General features: G+C 37.6%; 2 long non-coding RNA genes across 2 annotated transcripts; one reads left to right on the top strand and one right to left on the bottom strand.

Moving 5' to 3' along the window:
- Positions 1-383: 383 nt before the first annotated feature.
- On the top strand, positions 384-18,439 carry LOC127791969 (uncharacterized). Its single transcript, XR_008021036.1, has 2 exons — positions 384-595; positions 18,017-18,439. It is a non-coding gene; the product is annotated as an uncharacterized LOC127791969 (long non-coding RNA).
- Positions 1,249-9,083, bottom strand: LOC127791971 (uncharacterized). Its single transcript, XR_008021038.1, has 3 exons — positions 6,483-9,083; positions 6,113-6,172; positions 1,249-1,566 (listed from the first exon to the last, which is right to left on the bottom strand). It is a non-coding gene; the product is annotated as an uncharacterized LOC127791971 (long non-coding RNA).
- Positions 18,440-20,097: the final 1,658 nt, after the last annotated feature.

The raw sequence follows: 20,097 nt of genomic DNA on the forward strand, positions 1-20,097 counted from the left end.
CCAACAAACTTCTAATCAGAGGTGGAAAGTGTGATTGAAATTTCGTGTTCCATGCATGACTCTTATCATCAGACTGGCATTTTCAGTTTATGTGTTTCCCCATTTTGTGTTTGTATTGTATTGGCCAGTCAGCTTCTGAGCAATGGCACAGAAGCGCAGACCTTGTTTCTAACCAAACAGAGCCTTTGGTTTTAACTAAAAAGAATAATAATAACGTAAATGTTTAAGACACCAAAATTTGTTACCCATAAACCATTTTCGGTAAACAAAAAATATTTTAATGCTAATTAAAAATACAAAATAATAATAATAATTTAAAAAATCACTATGTTATCTGTTCTTTCCTTTTATTTGTCTTTTGGTGTATTTGTTTCCTACGAATTCAAACGGACCGCCAAACAGGGCCTAAGAATGGACTTCGGAGCAACCCTTCGAGACCCCATCTCCCAGTCCTATTGATTTACCCGTCCTCCTCCCGCTGCCTTTCCAGCGACGGCGCCTGACCGGAACAATCGATCCGTCGGAGCTCTTACTTATCGAATCGCCATTGACGCTTCTAGCTTCCTCGGCCGTCGTCATCTGCAACCTCTTCCAGGTCCCATTCCCCCCACCGTCTCTCTCTCTCTCTGCTGATTTTTCTACTTGTTTATTCGCATTGGTAATTTTGCTATTGGATAGTCTGTTGTGCTATGAAGACTGACGAAATCTTTGAGGAAATCAATCCAATTCACCAATTTAGTACTCGTGACGTGGTCAATTACATATATAGATGGCACCATGAGTTCGAGCTTTGCCTAGAATGAAGCATTTTGAGTATCCGATCAACAACCGGCTCGGAAAAAGGAGCTTCATTTAATCTGTGGAGTCTTTTTTTTTTTTTTTCCATTAACCAAAATTCTTAGTTAACGTTTGTTAAAATGAGCAAGATAAATGGAGTATTAAGATAAACTCGGAATGATTTTCGGACTAAGATATGGAATTGTCAAGATAAAATTAGGAAGCATTTCAAGATTTTTATCAAACTGTTTGTTAAATTCTTTGGAATGCATTAGAGGACATAGAAGTCATTATTTTCTTATATGTAGAGACTAAGATATGCTATCTTGAGGGGATAAGATATATGCATATCTTGAAAAATCAAGATAAGAGATCATTAATAATTTCTTCAAAAATGATTAGATAAACTTAACAACATGTTGGAAAAGATAGAAGTCCGAGATACATCCCATATCTTAACTTTTTCACTTTATATATTGATTAATAAACGTCCCTTAAACAACAAAAATAAATAAACAATAAACATAAAGAGTTTATACTATCCAAGTCTTTGTACATAGATGAGGTGTTTGTATTTATTCCGCAATCAATGGGGATAAAATGATTCTCAAAGCTCTTCTTCTCTCTGCAGTGGTATTTATTTTCAACGTATAATGATATTTTTATTTGTAAACATTATGCTTCATGGACCACGCATGGGCTTAGCCTAGGCTGAGCCAGGCTAGAGGAATGGTGTGACTGCCACAAAAATTGATTCTCTAAGCTCTTCTTTTCTCTGCAATGAGGACACTGTTAAGGTCTAATCAGACCCTTTTCTTTCCCGCCCATTACCAACAATTGCAACAGAGGAAGGTATTACTTATTAGAGTTTTTTTGCTAGGTATTTACTTTTAGGTTTTAAGCCACTAAACTTAACTATTTTCTGGGTCCTCAGAGATCAGCCGAGAGAAAATAGAGAGAGAAAGAAGGAAAGAAAAAAGGAAGTCACAGGAAAGCATGTTGTAGTGTAGGTACATTTGAACTAACCAAGGAAGGACCTCTCTGTTATTAGCATTTGGGCTTTGGCCTTCTCATGGTTTTGGGAATTTGGCCAATCAAAGAAGGGAAGCCCCCCGAGTCCATTGAGACAGAAAGCATATATACTATATTGAAAATTTTGAGTTAAGGGGCTATTGGAATTCACGTTTGATCTTTTGTGAAGTCCCTCCACACACACACACACACACACACACACACACACACACAGAGGCTGTCAATGGATGGTTGTTTGGTATCGGGTTGAACTTGTTTCTGGAACATTAGAGAAAGCGCAGCACCCGATTCCTCTTTCATGGAATTTGATGATTGCAAACTTACAAAGAGAAATCCTAACTTATTAAAGAATAATCACTAAACTAAAAGAAAAAACCTGGAAAAAGTGAAGTGGAATTCACAAGAAAATTGTCAAAAATGAAAAAAAAGTTATTATTTTCAGAACCCGTCTTCTATCTATTAATTGGTTTGATAAGTCTTGAATTAGACTTTCAAAATCTAAATTAAATATTCTGAAGTTATCTTTGAATTGCTTCATAGAATAAAAATGAGAACAAAGCAAACAAACAAGGAGGAATAAGAGGGCAAACAGAAGTTGACTTGGAAATAAAATCACAGCCAGGGACCAGGGTCCAGGAGGGAGGACACGCTAAACCCAACTGTTCTAAACTCCAAGCCAGAGACTGTAATTTGCAAATTTTCTCACTGCTTCGGAGATCTTAGTCAGAATTGTTTGCATGCTTTCTAATGTTCTTATTCTTCCTTCATAGCAAGAAAGAGAGAATTAGGATTGATTTCCTTGGGCATTCCCTTATATATTTGATGGGGAACTTCTTGTAGAGATAGAAGGTGATTGAAATTTACTCTTGCTTGACCTTGATTATCCATCTCTAGCAGAGTCACCATTCACTCTTTTTCAATTTCTGTGCTTAATTTCAACCCCCCCTCCCCCCCGCTTTTTTTTGCATGTATTGTATAATGTATATTGGCACTTTTGAGCACTGTAATGTCTTGGTGTTGAACTTGAAAAAAACAGAACCTTGGATTAAGAGTTTTAATTCTATGTAATCATGTGATGTTAGTCTCCTAATCCTGTGAAGGAGAAACTTATCTGAACTGGATCAAATTTCATTGTATACAAGTAAGCTCATGAATGCAAACTAGCTATGATCTTACAAGATGAAACTGATATCTTCTACCTCAACTAAATAATCTTCAACACACAATATATACAAATTTACTCACACATCCCAATCCAACTAAGAGAGACAAAGCATCCAGAAAATATGGTTACATGATCCCTTAATTTGGGGATCCCATAAAGTAAGGATGCTTTGTCTCCATTTCCTACACTCCCCTTCAAGCTGGAGAATAGATGTCATTCATTCCCAGCTTGCAAATACAGATATTGAAACTTGATTTCTGAAGTATTTTGGTTAAAACATTAGCTTCTTGGGACTTGGTAGGAATGTAGAACAAGGCGATAGTCCCATTCTTAATCTCTGACTTGATGAAGTCTCTATCAATCCTCACATGTTTCATTCGATCATGTTGAATTGGGTTATGGATTACACTGATAGCTGATTTGCTATCACTAAATAACTTCATATGACCTATTACTGACATGTTTAAGTTTGTCATCAACCTCTGTATCCAAATGAGTTCACATATTCCTTGAGCTATGGCTCTATACTCTGCTTCTGCACTGCTTCGAGCAACTATGGATTGCTTTTTGTTTCTCCATGTTACTAGATTATCCCAAACTTTTGTGCAATACCTAGTTGTTGACTTGCTATCATTAACAACTCCTGCCCAATTTGCATCTGAAAACCAACGATATTCCTGACTCCAGTCTTTTTAAACAATAACCCTTTGCTAGGACTTCCCTTTAAATACCTTAGTATCTGGTTTGTTGCCTCCATATGCCTTTTGGTGGGAGCATGCATGAACTGGCTTACCACACTCACACTAAAGGCAATATCTGGTCTTGTGAGTGATAGGTAGATGAGTTTTCCTACCAAATGTTGATAACTCTTTTTATTCACTGGAGGATCATTATTTGATGCCTTGTACTTCCAGTTACTCTCTAGGGGCATACTAGAAGGTTTACACCCAAGTTTTCCTGTCTCTTTAAGTAAGTCAAGTGTGTACTTTCTTTGTGAAATGAAGATCCCTTTGTGACTTCTTGCAACCTCTATTCCAAGAAAGTATCTAAGTTTCCCAAGATCTTTTACCATGAATTCAGCTTGAAGTATCTTTTTTTAGATTTTCAATCTCCATTTCATCATCACCTGTGATTATCATATCATCTACATATACAATGAGTATTGCTTGTTGTCTTGACTTGTTCTTCTTTACAAACAGGGTGTGATCAGCTTGCCCTTGACTATATCCAAGGTTTCTCATAACAGTGTTGAACCGTGTAAACCAAGCCAGAGGTGATTGTTTCAAACCATAAAGGACTTTTTTTAGCTTACATACCATATCTGGATTTCCATTTGCTTCAAGTCTAAGAGGAACTCTCATATATACTTCCTCTTCTAATGTGCCATTGAGAAAAACATTCTTGATGTCAAGTTGGTGTAGTCTCCAATCTAAATTAGTAGCAATAGACAATAGAACTTTGATTGAGTTAAGTTTGGCAACTGGTGTAAAGGTTTCTTCATAATCAATTCCATAGGTTTGAGTAAAACCTTGTGCTACTAGTCTTGCCTTATATCGTTCTATAGTTTCATTTGGTTTGTACTTCACTGAGAAAATCCATTTACTGCCCGTTGTTTTCTTTCCTTTTGGTAGCTTCACCATTTCCCAAGTCTCATTATCATTTAATGCCTGAATCTCTTCTAGCACAACTTTCTTCCAATTTGAATCTTGAAGTGCCTCTTGAACATTTCTAGGAACGTGAATCTCATCAATCTTTACAACAAATGTTTTGAAATTTCCTGATAACTTGGTATATGCAACATAATCTGATATAGGATATTTAGAATTTCTTATACAAGACCTTACCCTCTTCCTTATGGCAATCGGAAGATCAATGTTATTGATAGGTTTTTCTTCTTCCTCACAACATGACTCATTTTTCTCTTTTTCTTGATTATCCATCGTATTGGGATCTGTTATCGGTTCATCCTCTTGAGTTTGCATTGGAGCTTGTGGTCTTCTAGAGTAAACTAGAATTGGTTTTGGGTCAATAGTATTAGATTCTCCCCTTTGACCTGCATCACCACTGTTTCTAGGTACAGAGTCGGATTGGGAAGGAAAGGATGAGGAGATCGAAGGAAAAAACTCAGGTTCAAAAACATTTGGTTCCCAATCTTTGTCTCCTTGAGAATGAATCTCCCCCTGGAGAGAAACATAGGGGTAAAAGGTTTGATTTTCGATAAAGGAAACATCACATGAGATCATGAATCGTTTTGTAGGAAGATGATAACACTTATAACCCTTTTGTGCGGTGGAATAACCAAGAAAGACACATTTGAGAGCTTTAGGATCAAACTTGCCCCGGTTGGGTTGAATATTATGGACAAATACCACACACCTAAACACTCGAGGCTCAAGAGAATTATGAACCCGAGACGAAGGAAAGACAGATAACAATGCATTGAGGGGTGTTCGGTATTGAAGGACTTTGGAGGGAACATGATTGATGAGAAATGCTGATGTAAGAATTGCTTCTCCCCAAAAAGAGTGTGAAACATTACTAGCAAACATGATGGATTGAGCAACTTCTAGTAAGTGACGATTTTTTCTCTCAGCAAGCCTATTTTGTTGAGGAGTATATGCTCATGAACTTTGATGAAGTATCCTATATTCTCGGAGATATTCATTCAGTTCATGGGAGAAATACTCTCTACCATTATCTGTTCGAAGAATATGGACAGAGGAAGATATCTGTGACAAATTTGTGGAATTGTTTAAAAATGGTAGTCACTTCAAATTTTTCTCTCATCAAGTAAACCCAACAGACCCGAGTATGGTCATCAATAAAGGTAACAAACCGTCGTTCCCCGATTAGATTTAACACTCGTGATGGTCTCCACACATCACTATGAACTAAATGGAATGGAGTAGAAGGTTTGTATGTGTGAGGTGCATAAAATGCACGTGTTTGTTTAGCAAGAGTACAATGATCACACCGGAATGATGAAGGATCTTTATTAACAAACAGATGAGAGTATAGATGCTTTAGATAGGAGAAACTGGGGTGACCTAATCTATGATGCCACAACAAAACATTGGAATTAGAAAAAAAGGAAAAAACAATAGGTAACTTTGGTTTTGAAGGAGAACCAACACCTACCAAGTAATAGAGGCCATTTCGCTCCTCAATATTCCCAATCGTCCTCTCTGATGGCAAATCCTGAAATTTACAACCAGAAGGAAAAAACGTTACTGAACAATTCAAATCCTTGGTCAATTTACTCACTGAAAATAGATTGCATTGCAAATTTGGAACATGGATAACTGAATTCAATTTTAATCCATTAAGTTCCATATCTTCTCTCCCTGTTGTTGTGCACATAGATCCATTTGCAACAGTAATACTAACATTTTTCTTACATGGTTGATAGTTACTGAATCCTGTCTTGGAGCTTGTCATATGGTCCGTAGCACCTGTGTCCACTATCCAAGTATCATGTGAGTCTTTATATGCCAATAAGGAAACATACCTTTATGTGATGTAAGTGTTGCAGGGCTAGTAGAAGTTGATGGGACAGACATGGAGGCATCTGTCATAGATGAAGAAGCCATCAATTTTTGAAGAATTTCCATTTGTTCTACTGTGAATGGTTGAGAGGCTGCACTAGTTCTACTCTCTACCACATAAATATTCTCTTTTTGTGGCTTCGTGACTTCCAATTTGGAGGTTTGCCATGAATATCACAACACATGTTTTTGGTATGATTGGACTTTTTACAATGCTCACACCACATCCGCTTGTCCTTCCCAAGAGTTCCTTTTTGATTATACCCTTCATTTTGTTTAGTTGCTAAGGCAGATCCTTAGACTGCTGTTTCGGTGGATGGACTTTGCATTGGAGAGGACATCACTTTTCTTCTTGTTTCTTCTCGTCGAACTTCAACAAACACCTCTTTCAGGTTGGGCAAAGGCTTCGTGCCAAGAATACAACCTCGAACGTTATCAAATTCTTGATTTAGCCCTTGCAAGAAATCAAACATTCGATCTTTTTCTATCATCTTATTATATAGGATTCCATCATCAATACAGTTCCATTCAATATTGTGAAATAGATCGATTTGTTGCCACAATTCTGAGAGCATATTAAAATACTCGATAACAGATAGCGTACCTTGTCGAGTGTTCCGAATCTTAGAGCGAACCTTGAAACTTTGTGATATATCCTCAAGGTCACAGTACATTTCTTATACTGCATCCCATACTTTTTTTGCTGTTTGGTAGAACAGATACATGCGTCCAATCTTTTGCTCCATCGAGTTTATCAACTATGCCATCACAAATGAGTTTTCTGCTTCTCATACACTATAGGTGACAGAATTTGATGGAGGTACTGCCATTGCTCTTGTCAAATAGCCTATTTTTCCTCTTCTCTTGATCACAAGCAATACTGACTGATATCACTCTCTAAAATTGCTCCCATTCAATTTATGAGATGTGATTTGTATTGCGGGATCTTCAGAATGACCGAGAACAAAGGATAATTTGGGGTGGATACAGTCGAGATACCGGTTGATTCTATTATAGATGTACTGGAGTTGGTCATTTTTTGATAATGGTGGTTGCCGGTATGAATTCAGAGGGACAATGCACGCTAGATTTGAGATTGTGAAAATCAGATCTGAGATCAATGTCTACCAGATCTGAGATTATGAAAATCAGATCTGATATCTATCACGAAGGGATGAAGAAGAGGACTTAGTTTGGAAGAGAGGAGAAGGGAGCAGTGGCAGAAGTGTGCTGGTGGACTCATTAACAGGACAGATGAACCAAAAAATGCTGTAAAACCATCAACGAAGAGAGAACAGCGCCAGCTGGTGGAACAGACAAAATTGGACAGCGACGAATGGTGCTTGGCGGCGGCGACCGGCGGTCGACGGTGGTCGAAACCACTGGGATCTGAATGGGCCGAGTTAGCCGAGTCCAACAGTGGTAACGGTGTTGCGATTGGGGCACCGAAGAGAGAGATCGGAGCAAAAAAACGATCTGTGCACAGAGTCAATGGGCGGAACGTGGCGGTGCGTGGAGGCTCACCGACGGCTGGGCTCCGGAGGTTTGGTCGATCTGATGCCGGCGACTGTGATGGTGGTGGTGGCGCGACTGGCAGATCAATGGTGGCTGTGGGTGGTGCTGCTGAAGGCGACACACTGTGGCGCGGCTGCTGCAGGCGGTGACGCTCGGTGGTGCTAATGCCGGTGGATGCGGGAGGCCGTTTTTCTTGCGGTGTTGGTGAAGACCCTTTCCCTACTCTGCTCCCGGCGTTTGAAGACAATGGCGGACTCTGCTAACTCCAGCGGCAGATCAGAGGCAACAGCTGCAACTCTCGTCTGGTATGGCTGGACGCACAGGTCTCGTGGATGGCTCTGATACCATATGATCTTACAAGATGAAAATGATATCTTCTACCTCAACTAAATAATCTTCAACACACAATATATACAAATTTACTCACATCCCAATCCAACTAAGAGAGAAAGCATCCAGAAAATATGGTTACATGATCCCCTAATTTGGGGATCCCATAAAGTAAGGATGCTTTGTCTCCATTTCCTACACTAGCAATATGCTTTCACCGGGTGATTGAAACATTGGCCATACAATCCCATGAAACTAGAAGAAATACACATAGCAAGAAGCATCAAATTGGTCTCATAAGCATTCTGTGATGAACTTCAGTTTCCTATTGCTCTCCTCTTTCTCTCCCTTCTCTGATTATTTTTTTTCTGTCCAAAGGTCTCCAAGAACCTTTCGTGATGCTTAGGAGTCAGCATTTGCCCCATGACAATCCCAACCACCGTCCCACTTCCAAATCCCATGTATATGACAATCCAGTCAGGTCCACTGGGAAATGTTGAATCTTTTCTTCCTTCGGAGTCTATAGGCGGTAGTGACAATGTTGGTGTGGGTGCATCCAAGTCTCCACACTTCCTTGATAGCGGATCCCCACAGAGGTCTGAATTCCTTTCATAGAAGTTTTTTTGAAATGTATAAAATTGCTTACCTTTTGGGACAAGTCCAGTTAGATTGTTATAGGAGACATTAAAGAATGCAAGAAAAGTAAGCTGTGATAGTTGTTGAGGGATCTTCCCAGAGAGCTTGATCAAAGCAAGGTCCAAGGCTTCAAGGCTGGATAGATTCCCCAAGGATGATGGGATTGCACCGGTTAGTTTGTTGTTGGATAGGTTGAACAATTGAAGTCCCATAAGATGACCCAAAGATTCTGGGATTCCCCCCTTCAAATTTGTTGCATACTTCATATCCTCACCTTTGTTTGTTATGTCCATGGTGTAGGCAATATCCTAGGTTCCTTCAGAGGTCCAACATTTGAAACGCTATGGCAGGGATTAATTTCTCCATCCTGTCTCTGTCGAGTTATTTCATTGCATTCCAATTATGAAAGTATTTACCTGGCAAATCCCCTGAAAACCCACTGTTGGAGAGGTTGATGATGTGTAAATTTGAGGACTCAAACTTGGTTTTGGGACTCCATATTGCACCATAGAATTTGTTGGAGTGCAAATTGAGACACTGCAGCTTTGTAAGAGCCCCCAACCAGAAAGGGAATGCATCTTCAATTAGATTATTGGGGATGTCAAGAATCTTAAGCATGGTAGAATTTGCCAATGATGTTGGTAGTTTGCCTGGTGGTCAATTTTGAGCAAAGCCAATTAACTCTAGTTTGTTTCCTTTGTTGTATACCTGGGACCATAGAAGTTGTTGCCTCCAAAGTTAATAATTGATGAAGAATCACTGAAGTTGTTCAAACATGAAGGAATTTATCCTGTTAAGTTGTTAGACAAATCAAGAATGTAAAGGAACTCAATGTACAGATCAATAGAGAAACTTTTCCGGTTAATTCATTGTTTGAGGTGATACACGAGGGTGGATGTTGGTGGAATTGGCAATCTTCCTTGTAACCTGTTGTGGCTAAGGTCTAAGCTGCCTAAATCAGCCCAGGGAAGAATTGTTGGATGCTACTCAAAGCCTGTGAGATAGTTGGCCCCGTGGAGATAATACTACAAGAGTTTCTTTACTTGGGTTTAACATCCATGCTGGAATTTAGCCATGAATTTTGTTATCTTCAAGCGAAAGCTCCTCAAGTTGATGTTGGAAGTGCAAACAAAAAATGGGAATTCCTTCAAGTTGCATGAATCCAACTTTAACATCTTAAAATTTAGAAGAGTGGTAGTTGCTGGAAAGGCTTATGGTAGCATGTTGGATTTTGTTTGGAGGACTAGAAAGGACAGAATCATGTAAATCAATTGCATTAACGCGCAATGCGATGAGGTTAGTTAGATTCCAAAGCCAACACAGGCTTCCTACATCAAATTCATTGTAAGAAAGGTCTAATTCATGGAGTTGTGATAGGTTTGCCAATGGAAGAAATTGGCTACTAAAATTATTAGATTCAAGACTCAAAAAAGTTAGTTGTGTCAGGTTACCTACTGAAGTTTGGAAGAGATCCTGAGAACTTACAATGTGTTAAACCCAACTTATGTAAGAAACTGAGATTTCTTATCGAGTTTGGTTGCGTAGTAGAGAAACTGGTGGAAGCAAGTATCAATTTCTGAAGTTGATTAGTATGTTCAAATTCCGGCAAATGGCAATTGAGGTGATCATTGTAACGGAAATTGACAAAATCGAAGCTTTGGTAGGTGGAATATGGATGCAGGGAATTTTCCATACAACTGACAATCTCTTCGGTGTAGAGTTGCCAAAGAAGAGATGGTGGCTTTTTTAATTTAGAAGATATGTTCACCTCATTGAGATTAATTTCTTTGAGGTTTGTTAAGTTTTGAAGCAAGGTTTTGAAACCAGGCTTCTCAAGTCTTAACAATCTTGAATTGTAAGACAGATCAAGTGAAATCAATCTGGGCAGTTTTGAGATCTCCAAAGGAATCTGGCCAGAAAAAACAGAAAGGAAAGGTTAAGAGTTTTTCAGTTCCAAGAGATGGCTAATAATTGAAGGGATTTGGGAGTAATTGAAGTGGTTATCAACAAGGTTGAGCCTCCTAAGATGCACTAAGCTGAAGAGGCTGCTATTTGAATTGATAGAGCCAAAGATGTAATTGCTACTGGGGTCAAGACTGATTGCATGACCCGTATATTTCTCACACTTGACACCATCCCATGAGCAACAATCTCTAGCTCTGCCTTGGAGCTTCCATGATTCTAACTTCCAATAAGCCAAGGTGTCAGAAGATGCAGATTTATTGAAAAAAAGGGCTTGCTTGAATTGCAGAAGAGCGTGGCTGTCTTCAGCATGGCAAAGTGGATGCAAGGAGGAGAAAGTATTAGGAGTTGCGGTAATGAGATGAAAGCAATAATAGAAGATCAAGTGCACGAACATAATCAAGCTATGTAAAGAGGAAGCCATTGTGCGTGGCCTAATTATCTGGCACTGTTGGATGAGCAAGAGAATGTTAATGGGGCAATTTATATAGATGAGATAATGAGGCATATTAATTGATTTTCATTTGACTCTTCAAATCCCATTTAAGTTTGGGAATGGAGACTATGATTGGTGATAAAAAAATTCAAGTGTGGGACAATGCTGCTAACGGAAGTAGAAGGGGATTTGGGGAAAAAAAATCTTTCTGTTGTATTAATGAGTTAATCATACATCGAGGAAACAGTGAGGTATTTATACATGTATATAATGACATCTGGACTAATGCTAAGTAAACCGACTTAACAGAAACAAAGCTATAAATAACTTATTTGTTAACAACTAACACCTTAGTTCTAACTAACAGCAGTAGCGTTACTATAACTAGTGGTTAATCCTGTTCCATGTGTACAAGGCAGCTTATTTCCTTGATACTCCCCCTCAAGAGGAGTATGAATATCTTGAATGCTCATCTTGCCTTTAAGAGAACTAAAGAAACCAGGTGCCTTTGTAAACAAATCAACCAATTGCAACTGTGCAGGCACATAAACAGGTTTAATCAGTCCTCCAACAACTTTATCCCTGATAAAATGGCAGTCAAGCTCTATGTGCTTGGTGCACTCATGAAAAATAGGGTTCTTGCTTAAATATATTGCAGACTGATTATCACAATATAAAATCACCGGATCATCATGTTGCACTCCAAGATCCCTGAGCAGAGATAAAAGCCGCATGATTTCACATGCTGCTGTGGCCATTGGCCTATATTCAGCTTCGGTAGAGTTTCTAGTACCATTGACTGTTTCTTTGACTTCCAACTAATCAAGGCATCACCCAACATAACACAGTAACATGTAACAGATCGTCTTGATTCTTGACAGCCTCCCCAATCACTGTCTTTGTAAGCTTTAATCTTCAAAGAAGAGGCTGCTGGAAATAAAATCCCTTGCCCTGGTGCCCCTTTGAGGTTTCTCATTCTATGAGCAGCCTGTAGATGTATGGCTGCATGTTTATCCATAAACTGGGATAAAACCTGCACAACATACATTATATCTGGTCCTGTAAAAGTCATATATAATAATTTCCCAACAAGCTGTCTATACACTGCCGGATCTGGCAATAAATATTCTTCTGTGTGAGATAACTTGTGGTTTGGATCCATTGGGGTAGAAATAGGTTTGGCACCTAGATAACCCATCTCTTCAAGTAAATCCAGCACATATTTACGTTGGCAGGGATAAATTCCTTAAGATGTGTAGTCGCTTTGATGTTGGTTTTTGTTTAATAAATTCTTACTTACAAAAAAAAAAATTCTTTAAGATGACCGTGCCACTTCTACACCCAAAAAGTATCTAAGTGTTCCCAAGTCTTTCAACTTGAACTGTGAACTAAGGTAACTCTTCAAATCATCAATTTTTTGTTGTGAAGTGCTGCCAATAACAATATCATCCACATATACTAGCAAAACAACAAAATAACCAGCAGAAGTTACCTTAGTGAATAGTGAATTGTCAGCTTTAGACCGTGAAAACCATATTACAGCGGGGAATAAGTGAATTTGCAATTCCACTGACGAGAAGCCTGCTTCCGGCCATATAGGGATTTTTTTAATTTACACACCAACTTTGAACTAGGTGGATACTGCCCCCTGCAACTGATATCCCATAGGAAGATCCATGTAAACTGTTTCTTCCAAGTCACCATTTATATCCAAGGTAAACAGTTCACAGTGGACTGTTTGGCAACTAGACTGAACGTCTCCTGGTAATCAAAACCAACAACTTGGCTAAAACCCCTTAGCCACCAACCAAGGTTTTCACTGCTCAACATAACCATCTGCAGTAAGTTTTAGTTTATACTTCTGGCCATTGTATATATTTTTTTCCTTTCTTTTTATTTTGGTTTCTTTTGGTTTGGTCTTGAGGGTGATTGCTGCTGTGTTCCCCCGGGTTTTTTTGTGGTCTAGGTTATTGCCTTGGCCTTGATTGTTGTCGCTTTGGCGTTATTTTTTGGTTTATAAAATTCTTATTTACAAAAAAAAAAAAAAAAGTTTTAGTTTATACACCCACTTACAACTGATTGTATGCTGACCAGGAGACAAAGGAACAACTGTCCATGTACAATTATCTTCTAAAGCCCTAAGTTCAGCATCCATTGCTTCCTTCCAATGAGGGTTTTTGACAGCTTGGTGATAAGTTTGTGGTTCAGTGAGGTGAGATAAGGAAGTGGTGAGGGCCTTATAGGATGGTGAGAGATTGTTGGTAGAAAGATAATTTTGTGTGGGATATGCAGTGCAAGAATGGGCTGAAGTAGATGGTTTCAATGAATGACGGTAAACTTCCAAGTATTTTGGTATTTTGTGTTCTCTAGTACTCTTTCGAGATGGTAAAATGGGATTGTTAATAGGGGCTGGAACCTGATCAGAACTAGCTGAGGAAACAGTATCGGGTATAGAAGAGGGAATAAGATCAGTAGAAACCTGAGGAAGAACAGAAGGAATGGGAGAATCTGACACAGGTGCAGAGACAGGAAAATATGGAGGAGATGATGGACAGACGAAACAAAAGACTGATAAGGAAAAAGATGTTCATGGAACACAACATCTCGAGAAACAAAGACAAAATGATCATTAGGATCATACAACTTGTAGCCCTTAATCCCAATAGGATAACCAATGAAAATACACTTAATGTGCTCGTATTTCAAATGTCTTCCTATGTTTGACTAAGAGTGGATGCAAACCACAAGGACCCAGAAACTCTAAAATGAGAATAAGAAGATGACTTCTGATACAACAACTCACATGGAGACAGTTTGTTAAGAATAGGAGAAGGTACCCTACTAATTATGTGAGGAGCTGTGAGGACTGCATCACCCCAGAACTTCAAAGCTAAAGAGGCTTGGAAAAGTAAAGACCGAGCTACAATCAATAAGGCTTGATGTTTTCTCTCCACAACCTATTCTGTTGTGGAGTTTCAACACAACTATGTTGATGAATAATCCCTTTGGAAGAATATAAATCTAAAAGATTAAACTCTGGCCCATTGTCTGACCGTAACTGTTTAATGGAATAGCCAAATTGATTTAGGACAAGATTATAAAAGGAAATGATAATGGATGGAACATTAGACTTATGTCTTATTAGGAATAGCCAAGTGACTCTGGTGAAGTCATCAACCACAGTTAAGAAGTAGTGATATCCACCTATAGCGCACACAGAATACGGCCCCCAAATATCCACATGAATCAAATCAAACGGTGCATTAGAATTCTGAACATGTGAAGGGAAAGGTAGACAGTTCTGCTTTGCCACGGGACAAATATCACAAGGCAAAACAAAAGTACAATGAATATCTGAACATGTTTGTAGAATCAATTTTATTTTTTCAGAGGAGATGTGACCTAAACAAAAATGCCACAAATCAAACGAACTGGAAGTACTATGAGTATGAAATACAGCAGGGGAATTAACATGTGACCTGGAAGTATGAGAAGCAGACTGTCGTAAGATGAAAAGACCAGAATTTTCCTTAGCAAGCCCAATCGTTGTCCATGTAGATTATTCCTGAATGAAACAATACTTGTCAAAGAAGATGACAGAGTATTTTTGACATTCAGTAAGCTTGCTAACAGAAATTAGATTGAAAGAAAAGGTAGGCACAAGAAGAACATTATGAAGAGCGAGGAAAGGGAAAAGAGCAACAGTTCCTACATGACTGACTTGAGCTCCAGACCGATTAGGCATTTGTACATATAGATTGTGAGTAAGATGACAGAAAAAAGACTAGGAGAGTTAGCCATGTGATCCCAAGCCCCAGTATCGACAATCCATTTATGAAAAATATGTGAATGAGTACTAGAATCTGCAGGTGTAATAGGCATGGTACTAAATATGAAGGGTGAAATTATGAAATAACTTGCAGCATGAGAATATGCTAGATTATTGGTGGTTGGTGATGAATTTGTCGAGGTTAAGATGAGGTTTCTGATTAATTGAGAAGAGACAATAGCTGCTGAACTTGTGACTGAGTAAGAGATAATTGTGGGAAGGAATTGACAGTGTCCTGAGGTTGAGTAGTGCCTGAATCAAATTCTGGCGATGAAGCAGTAGCAACACTATTGGCAATAGCAGTAGGACGTGAAGAATTCTGCTTGGACTTGGTGAACTTGAAACCTGGTGGAAAGCCTATTAATTGATAGCACTTATCCTTAGTGTGACCAGATTTCTCACAGTAATTTCACATCAAATTTGACTTGTTCTTCCCATTTGCTATAAAAGCTGCCAAAGCAGAACTCTCCACAAAAGGCTGGGTTTGAAACTGAAAGTTACGTTGTGATTCCTCACGCAAGACTATATTATATGCCTCATCAATAGACGGAAACGGTTTCATTAATACTATTTGAGATCTCATAGCAGAATATGAATCGTTCAGTCCATAAGAAAGTGAAAAACATAATCCCTTTTCTGCAACTCAACATACTTCTGAAGACAAGGATCATTGCATTTTCCTCATGTACGATGAGGAGGAGGTCTATAATTCCTCAACTCTTCCCAAACACTATTAAGATCATTAAAATAAGTATCAATAGACTTGGCACCTTGAGCGATGGAACACAGATGATGTTGAAGCATAAATATCTTGACATTGTATTTGTCTGGCTGTTAAAAATTCTTCTTCAATGTCTCCCAGATCTGACTAGCTGAAGTCATGTAAAATACAGTTGAGGCTATGGTTGGTGAAAGAGACTTGTGTAACCACGCCACAATGAGATTACTACATCTAGCCCAAGCTGAAAAAAGAGGATCATCCGATGCTGGAGTAGGAATAGAACCATCCAAAAATGCACATTCGTTTCTAATCGACAGTGCAAGCATGAATGTCCTACTCCATGATGCGTAGTTGTGCGCTGTTAGTTTTGGCGAAATCACAACGGTTCCATGATTATCTGAATGATGCATATAATATGGAGAGTGCGGGTTGTTAAAGCAAAGACAAAGACAATTGTCTAACCGCCATGAAGAACAATCACAAAGAACTTTGAACATAAATGATGAAGAAAAAAAAAAAGATGATGAAACTTCAATTGAAGATGAACGAAGTTTTGGATTGAAGAACTAAAGAGTAATTGTTGCAGGAATTGAAGGAATCGAGAAGAAAATTGAAGAACACCAAATCCCCAACCTGTTCTGATACCAGAACGGAAGTAGAAGGGGATTTGGAAAACAAAAATCTTTCTATTGTATTAATGAGTTAATCATACATCAAGGAAACAGTAAACTATTTCTACATGTATATAATGACAGTTGGACTAAGGCTAAGTAAACTAACTTGACAAAACAAAACAAAGTTATAAATAACTTAAAACAAAAACCTCAGCTCTAGCATTATTATAATTAGTGGTTGATCCTGTTCCATGTGTACAAGGCAGCTTATTTCCTTGATACTGCACGTTGGATCATGATCATCAGACAGCAGCAGTGTATTATGCAAATTTTCAGTAAGTTGGATTTGTTAATCTCCAAACATGTTAGAATCATGTGGGTTTTGTTGTGACCAAATGTATTTGTCAAGATAAATATCAAAATAAATTGGGAACACTTGCACTAGTCTTTTGTGAAAAGTAATCAAGGAGATGATGAATTATGTAGTGTCCAAATATATTTGTGAAGATAAACATCAAAACAAACTAGGAAGACTTACACTAATCTCTTGTGAAAAGTATCTACGGAGATGATGATCCATATAGTGTCTATATGTATTTGTCAAGATAAAAATCAAAACAAATTGGGAAGACTCGCACTAGTTTTCTATGAAAAGTGTAAGAGATGATGATCCATAAAGTGTCCAAATATATTTGTTAAGATAAACATCAAAATAAATTGAGAAGACTCGCACTAGTCTTATGTGAAAAGTGCTTAAAGAGATGATGACTCATGCAGTACTCAAATATATTTTTCAAGATAAACATAAAAAAAACTGAGAAGACTCGCACTAGTCTTTTGTGAAAAGTGCCTAAGGGAATGATGAACCATAACCACAAACCATAAACTAGATGCTAATTAAGGTACAAGATATGAAAATGAGCCTATGTTGTCTCTTGTAAGGAGACAATGAACCATAACCACAAACCTTAATTAGGTAGAGACTACGTTTGATATGTAGGTTGTTGCATGTTCACAAGCTTTTTCAATGAAATTAAAAGTCTAAGTTCCAACATGTGATCATTGAATTTTCTAACTGAAAATTTTGTTGGGTTGAGATACTATAATTTCTTGATTTTTGGTGTTGCATCTCCTCATCTCACATCAATATAGTTTTGAGAGTTTTTTGGTATACTTTTTTGGTATCAAGTGTTTATAAATTAAATATACTATTGAGGAAACGTAAGCTAAAAGAGCATGAAATTGTTTTGCATTAGATTTACAATATATGACATTTCCAATCGAGTCAATAGAATTGCATAAAACAAATAGAAACTTTAAGTTTTTATTACGTAAGTTGCCAAATAAAAAAAAAAAAAAAAAAAACCATACATTTATCGTGTTTTTAATTCTTTGACTAAACTTTTCATAACCTAAATTAAATATTCTGAAGTTACCTCTGCATTGCTTCATAGTATACAAATGAGAACAAAGCAAACAAACGAGGAATACAACCAGAGTTTAGGAGACATTGAACATGAATATGATATTGTCAGGGAGGGAGGACAACTAAACCCAACTGCTCATCCATGCTGCAAGCCAGAGACAATGAAATTTGCAGGTCTTCTCACTGCCATGGAAATCTTAACTAGTTAGCCAGAGTTGTTTGTATTTTTTCTGTGTTCATGCTCTTCTTTAGGGGAGAGAGAGAGAGAGAAGTGGGATTGATTTGTTTTGGGGTGTATTTGATAGGAAACTTCCAAATAGAGATGGAGAGTGTGATTGAAACTGAATGTTCCATGTGTCCAGTTTCTTTGCTTTCCCATATATCTTGGAAGTTTCCCTTGTAGTTGATTTTGAGCAAAGCTAACTAACTCTAATCTGTTTCCTTTGTTGTATGTCTGAGGAATGAGACCATCGAAGTTGTTGCCTCCAAGATTAAGACTTTTCAATGAATGGTCCAAGATGCTCAAACATGGAAGAAGAAATCCTCTTAAGGCGATTGGTAGAGATTTTTGTGTGTAGATGAGATTGTACTCAATTCTTGTATACCCATATAGGTTTGATAGGTTTTTGGTTATTCATGAAAAATATTACCTAATCCATCTGTACCAAGAAAAGTTCATGATCCTAACAAGACCCTTTATTAGGTTTCACTGATATAATCATTAATTTATTTGCTCCTTAAAATCAAATAATAATGACGAGAGATCTCATCAAAACACAATTGACAAACAAAGGTGCACTTATGTGAATTAAAACACAAAATCCTTTATTTGGACTTTTAATGTTGAAGCCAATGAGCCTACCACGCTAGTTGGAATAATCTCTAACTTAGGCTAGCAAGTGCCTTAACCTTCCTTACTCAAGTATAGTAGTGCACATGTATAAGGAACTAAAAGCCCATAGCCTTTAACCATACATTTAAAACAGAACCCTCCTATAGTATTCGTTCAATTTGAGAAACTCAATGAAGTGACATTTTTTTATTGGTCCAAATAAATGCTAAAAACTCTAAAAAAATTTCTAAATTTTAAATTGGTTCTAAAAACTTAGGGGTTGTTTGAAAATAGCATAAAAAATTTTCATTCCATTCCATCTCGTCTTTCTCACTCATGTGCATTAATTTTTGTTTCTATTGAAGAAAATGAAAACTAAAAATGTTGTTCGAGTTTGTTGTGAGTTGCCAAAAAATGAAGAGTTGTCGAAAACTTTATTATATTAGTCAACCAGCAATTACAAGGTCGAAGGCCTTCTCAGTTTATGTGGGGAGGAAGAGAAAGGATAATGGTGACTTTTCAACAAGAATGAAAAAATAATGATGAAATTTACATCATTTTTACTTTTTTTTATTCTATTTCAAAAGTTCTACCAAAATGAGAAAGAGAGAGAGAGAGAGAGAGAATCCCATGAAAGTAGAAGAAATATATACACATGACAAAAGAACAATTGCATGAGAGTGGCATATTCATACATACATATATATTATAGTTCTCTCCAGTAAGCAAGAAGAGAACGTTATTAATAAGAAATGGATTTAGTTAGAAGATCTATATGAGGTATATTCTCATTTTGACTCTTCAAATCTCGTTTTAACTTTGAACATAAGCTAGAGGATAGAAAATAATGCACACACGTCTTTGGACCATGGACAAAGAAATCGTCAAGTCACTCCAAATTTTTTTTTTTTTTTATTGTAAGTTGGATTTGTGAATGATAATTTTTCCAACTCGTCAAATGGTGCATATAAGATGGAAGTATGTTGAATCATATCATCGTCTTCATGTTGCCATGCATGAAGCTTGACAAGTCTTTGCAAAGCCATTTCCTTGGTGCACACGCACACACATATTTGTTTTAGATTATAATTTATTTTTGTTGTTGAGTGACGGGGGGAGTATTCCAAAATGGGTGAAATTACTAACATGAAGATGAAATGTGCCTTTTCATTCATAAGCATCACCTACTATACTCAAAAAGGGCTGAGATTTATTATGTATATAGTTGTGTTGATGGTCTATTGTAATTTTGGGAAAGGAAGAACCAAATTTTAGTC

Source organism: Diospyros lotus, chromosome 15 (genome assembly GCF_014633365.1).
Source record: "Diospyros lotus cultivar Yz01 chromosome 15, ASM1463336v1, whole genome shotgun sequence".
NCBI classification, from domain to species: domain Eukaryota; kingdom Viridiplantae; phylum Streptophyta; class Magnoliopsida; order Ericales; family Ebenaceae; genus Diospyros; species Diospyros lotus.